Genomic DNA, 6,210 nt, shown 5'->3' on the forward strand with positions numbered 1-6,210 from the left:
AAAATTAGTTTTTTTTTTTTTTTTTTTTTTTTTTTTTTTTTAAGCTATTCTTTCTAGTAAATTTTGTAAATTCTTTGGTGAAGTACATACTTTTTCTCCTCACGAAAATGTGATGTAATATGAATTAACAAAATAATAATACCATATATTTTCATCTTTAAACTGATTGATTTCGCCGCCAATTTAGAGGTAAGGAGAAGTCTTCTTTCGAAACACACGAGAGAATAACTACTCAAGCAAGATGAAAAAAGAATTTAAGAATTTTCCGCGGCCGGGAGCCCACCTTGGCTTCAATCAAATAATCCAGTTTTAATTTGCTACAGCGGATTCTTGCTAGCTTTGAACAGTTGATTTGTTCATATATTTTGAGTTATTCGATCGGCTTATGTAATGGTGTGAGTGCTCCTCCTTCTCTCTACAACTCACTTTCGCACAACCCTATTTTGATCAGTTGTTCGCCTCTCCCGCCACCCTAAGGGGCGGCACCTCCTCCATCCTTCTTTGTGATGGCTCTTCCATCCTTTTTTGTGGTGGCAGCCTATGTGATGGCTATTCGACACTCTGTGGTGGTTTTTTTCGCTTTTCATCTCTCCTCCACTTTCATTTTCCTTTTTGTTCTCTCTCTCCGTGTGCAACTCGATCGGTCTCCCCTTCCCTCCATCTCCACCTCAGATTTCCTCTCTGTTCTTTCCATGTCCCGCATCCTAATTTAGCTTGCCCATCCACTATTTTCCCCACCACCACTTCCTCCCTTCCCAGCAGCGGAAAATTATTTTTTGTTTTATTTGTTTATCTTTTTGACAGAAAAAGTAAAGTAGCTTACCTACGTAATAATATAAACAAAATAAATGAACATATTAGAAAAACAATCCGTTGTAGCAAATTAAAATTGAAAAAAAATAGTCTAACCTGGGTCTGACTCTCAGCAGCAGAAAATTATTTTTTTGTTCATCTTTTTGACAGAAAAAAAATCTACTTTGCCTACATAATAATATAAATGAAAAAATTGAAGATGATAGAACAACAATCCGTTGTAGCAAATGAAAATTGGAAAATTTGTCCAATCTGGGTTCAACTCCTAGTAGTGGAAAATTATTTTTTGTTTTATTTGTTTATCTTTTTGACAAAACAAAGAAAATTATTTTTTTGTTCATCTTTTTGACAGAAAAAAATCTACTTTGCCTACATAATAATATAAATGAAAAAATTGAAGATGATAGAACAACAATCCGTTGTAGCAAATGAAAATTGGAAAATTTGTCCAATCTGGGTTCAACTCCTAGTAGTGAAAAATTATTTTTTGTTTTATTTGTTTATCTTTTTGACAAAACAAAGAAAAATATTTTGCCTATGCAATACTATAAATTAAATAATTTATTAAAAAAAAAAAACTATTTTGCCGACGTAATCATATAAATAAAGTAATCGAAGATAATAAAACAACAATTCGTTGTAGCATATGAAAATTGGAAAATTTGTCTAATTTGGGTTCACTTCCCAGCAGCAAAAATTATTTTTTGTTTTATTTGCTTATCTTTTTTACAGAAAAAGAAAACATTCGCTTATCTTTTTAACAAAAAAAAAAAAAAGAAAACTACTTGCCTATGTAATAATGTAAATTAAATAATTGAAGATGCAATAATCCGTTGTAGCAAATTAGTCTAACCTAGGTTTGACTCCCAGCAACGAAAAATTATTTTTGAACAGAAAAAGAAAACTACTTTGCCTACGTAATAATGTAAATAATTGAAGATAATGGAATAAGAATTCGTTGTAGCAAATTAAAACTGGAAAATTTGTAAAATCTTGGTTCAACTTCCAGCCGTGGTAGATTATTTTTTGTTTTATTTGTTTCTCTTTTTGACAAGAAAAGAGAATTATTTTGCCTACGTAATAATATAAATTAAAAATTGAAGATAATAGAGCAACAATCGCTTATAGCTAATGAAAACTGGAAGATTTTGCCCACGTAATAATGCAAAAATGCGTTTGCCGGGAGTCGAACCCGGGTCTATTGCTTGGAAGGCAATTATCCTAACCGTTGGACTACAAACGCTTGGTGTTTATAAACATGGCCTTTCTTTTATTACATATGGGGACCGCATCTCCTAGAGATAATACGTAAATCGCAGTATGGCTCGCTCTAGTAATATAGCATATTTACTTGCCCAAAAAGGATAAAGTCTATTTTCACCAAAAAAAAAGAAAAGAGGATAGAGTCTATAGGAACTAAGGCTATCTCCAACAGAGAGCTCGTTTTAGCTCTTTAGCCCTCCAAGATATTAATATTTTTAATGAACAATACATGGCCATATTTGCCTCCATCTCTAACCAAGGGCCAAAATGTCATAGGACAAAACATAATTTATTATTTAAATTTAAAAACTACAACAACTTATATTTAAAAACAATATTAACTGATATTTTAAAACTACAACAACTTAAATTTAATATCCATAATCAACATCATCTTCATCATCCGCCATTGTAAGAGTGTAGTCAGAGGTAAACAACTGCCGTCGGATCATAATATATATTTTTTTTCCTATCAAAATAGGCCTTACTCAATGAAGTGTAATTCAAAGTGTTCCTTTCCATATTCTCATCATCCATCTCTTCTTGTATTTGTTTGGCCCGTTCTTCATGCCAACGGTTCCTTTCTTCCGTGGCAATGGCATTTTGCTCCCCCATTAATCGCAACAAGGCTGCCACTTCATGTAGAGCAGCATAATCATCATTTGCCTTGCCCTTTTCCTTCAACCTTTGGGCCTTGTTTCGTCTCATGGCCCTAGGTATGGAACCTTCACGCGAAGACAGATTTTCTACCCTTGTTTGTTGAATGGTAGGAGATCCATCTTCATCTATATCTACAGCTGAGGATGTAGTTCCGAACACCGGCGTAGGACCTACTCTATGTTGAGGTGGATCTTCAAATAACACCCACCCTTTACAAATTTCCCAACAACCGTGAAACTGAAAGGGTTTCGAGCTGCCATTCATATACAAAAATTAAAGGAAAGTAATTCATGAAATTAAATGTAATATAATTAAATATTTAAAATAAATTGTGAAAACACTTACTTCGTCGTAACAGTATGCACCGCTTTCATGTCTACTTGCGGCTGCTAACAGTGCTTGATACCATTTGTTCAAACTTGGGTGAAGATGTTTCTTACATCTTGAAGAACAACTCTCGTGGTTTCGGATATTCAGTGGAGTGGTGCCTTCGTAGAACTCTAAGTATTTTTTGGACACTCGAGTCCAAACACCTTCACTTGTTTGAGAACTCCACCTCACACTATCTTCCGACACCCATCTATAAGCCCTGCAAAGAGCTTCATCTTCTTTTCGGGTCCAAGCCCTACCTTTTATTGCAAATGAGGCCATTTGAAAATTATTGAAAGAATTGAAGGGAATATTTTTTAAAGAGGTAAGAAAATATGAGAATTGAAATGGTGTAGGAATGGTGAAAAATTTGTGAGGAATGGTGAATCAATGGTTCAAGTATTTATAGGGGAAAAAAAATGAGAAATTTAAAAAATTAAAAATTTGGCCCAAAAAAAAAAAAAAAATCCAACGATAACTGGCGTCAGCTAGCCGTTGCATTTGAAATTTGGCCTAGCATTCCTATCAGTTATATCCGACAGAAATGCTCAAATTTATGGCTCAGCCTGGGGCTGGCTGGCTGGCTCATTTGGGCTAGCCGGTTGGCCCTTTGGCTCTTGTTTGTCCAATGGGACCCACGAGCTCTTTGACCTAGCCCTCGGTTGGAAACAGTTTTCAGGCGTTTTTCAGTCCTCTGACGCTTTGGACCCTTCGATTGGAAATGGTCTAAGAAGACTAATTTATTCCAACTTTCAACTTTCTTCAACTAACATCTAAATAATAATTTGGCAACTAATTTAAATGATGAAAAACTAAATCTTGATTGTGAAACAGAATTGACACTCTTGTAAACCCATCACATCACTCGGATTTCAACTTTATTGACTCACCATTTTTTAAAATTGATTAGTTCAACACTTGAATATTGAAAAATCATTAGAAAACCCAATTTTACTAAACCCACCCTAAAATCAGTAATTCCATGCCTTCAAAACCAGAAATGAAATAAACTAGGAGTAATAAATAATATGATTCTCATTCATTCCGTTACTCTTAAGTTTTCTGACTCCCTACATTTCTCATTCATGATAAGTAAATATGTTACAATTCTAGCCATACGCACATGAGAAATTGAACAATTTTTTTTTTCCCAACATTACATGAAACTTTGTGACAATATTAAGTAAAGTTTATACTTTGGTTTGTGTTTTTAAGTTCCTTGTCCATCCAACTGGACCCTCCTCATAAGCTTCTTTTCAAAAAAAGTTACCAAATCTAAGGAAAAAAGAAACAACGAGTACGTGGAAAATGATTGTGGTGACAAAAGCAAAGGCCAAGAAAACTGAAACATCTTTCGAAAAAGGTAAACGACCACCTAAACACAACTTTACGGGTTTTCTGGTCAAAGAAACATGGAAATGATTTTCGTTGTTCTGCATTATTTTTGTTTCTTGATTTTTTTAATATTTAATTTAAATCTCAAAAAATAAAAAAAAATAAACTGGGAGGTCGCAATTGTGGGGAGGGGAGGCCACTGTGTCTGTGGAGGGGCCCTATCATAATCTCTCGTCCACGTAGCTAACTTTTTAACTTCTATTCTTCTACACCCAAAAATTTATTTACTATTATAAAGTCATATTACTTGCTGAGTTACAGCGATGTCTAAAAACAAAAGTAATTTCTGTTGGGTCTTTATTCTTTTTATTTTTAAGTTTATTAGGGTTTTTATTTTTAGAAGTTTCAACTTTGTTGACTATGACGACAGTCGCGATAATAAACAGATTTGCGATTATGATAGGACGAAACGCTCTGCTCTCTCATGGTCCCTTAGAATCTTAATTTAATAAGAAGAGTCTTAATTTAATATTTAATAAGAGTATTAATTTATTAAAACTTAGTAAATTTTTTATATGCGGAGCAAAATTGTGATAAAAAAAAATTTAATTTTCAAATTGTCATGTGGGTTAACAAATTATCTGTTGGAGATGCTTTTTTTTTTAATAACTTGGAATATTTCATTGCTAGGGCTGAAGCCAATAGAACGAGAAAGCCACTAAGGGCAAGCAAATACATAGGAAAATAATTGGAAGTAAGGCCATCTCCAACCGAGCCGCCAAAGGGTCATAGGCTAAAACATAGTCCGTTTTGACACAAAAGTCGTCTCCAACCGAGGGTTGGGCCAAAAGGCTTGCGAGACCCATTAGGCCATAAATCAACCACAAGGCTTGCAGGCTAGCCAAAGAAAGCTGACCAGCCATCCCGATTTGGGTAGACCCAATCTAGTCCAACGGTAACATGACGTCATCCTGACACCAGCTAGCTGATGTCACGTCATGTAGCCGTTGGAATTTGAATTATTTTTTTTCAGACGAAATTTAAAAAAAAAATTCTAATTTTTTTTGTATAAATACCTAAGTCATTTCTCACATCCTTTTCATCATTTCATACTATCTTACCTTATTTTAATATGGTAATTTAATTCAATTAACTAATAAATTAAAGAACAAGTTTAAAATAATAAATTATTGAGGGGGCTAAAAAATAGCCCTATTCGGTTGGAGATGGGTTTTGTGTGAAAACATATTATGTTTTGGCCTATGACCATTTGGCTCGCTCGGTTGGATATAGTATATAAACATGGCCTGACACTGTTCATTAAAAAATAATTTCTTGAAAGGCCTCCATCCAGATTATAGCCTTGCAAGAAATTATTTTTTTTAATGAACAATGTCATGTCATATCTATACACAATCTCCAACCAAAGGGGGCTATTTTTTAGCCCCCTCAATAATTTATTATTTCAAGTTTGTTCTTTAATTTTGTCGGTTTATTGAATTAAATTTCCATATTAAAATAAGGTTTCCGGACATATTTTGAGGGCTACTTATCGCTAAATGTTGTTTTAATTTTCATGTTATTAAATATTTTAATTTTACTTGCATGTTAACAACATAGACATTAAAATGAGGTAAGATAGTATGGAAAGGTAAAAAGGATGTGAGAAAATGATGTGGAAATGACTTAGGTATTTATTGGAAAATGTTAGAATTTTTTAATTTTGTCTTAAAAAAAAAAGGCTATATGACGTCAACTAGCATCACAACT

At 33.6% G+C, this 6,210-nt stretch overlaps 1 non-coding gene and 1 pseudogene across 1 annotated transcript; both read right to left on the reverse strand.

The window, feature by feature from the left end:
• Positions 1 to 1,984: 1,984 nt before the first annotated feature.
• TRNAG-UCC (transfer RNA glycine (anticodon UCC)) lies at positions 1,985 to 2,056 on the reverse strand. The gene has a single exon. It is a non-coding gene; the product is annotated as a tRNA-Gly (tRNA).
• A 391-nt stretch (positions 2,057 to 2,447) lies between these two features.
• On the reverse strand, positions 2,448 to 3,387 carry LOC148690921 (uncharacterized; annotated as a pseudogene).
• Positions 3,388 to 6,210: the final 2,823 nt, after the last annotated feature.

This window comes from Pyrus communis, chromosome 15, assembly GCF_041283825.1.
Source record: "Pyrus communis isolate YQ-2024b chromosome 15, ASM4128382v1, whole genome shotgun sequence".
Taxonomy (NCBI): domain Eukaryota; kingdom Viridiplantae; phylum Streptophyta; class Magnoliopsida; order Rosales; family Rosaceae; genus Pyrus; species Pyrus communis.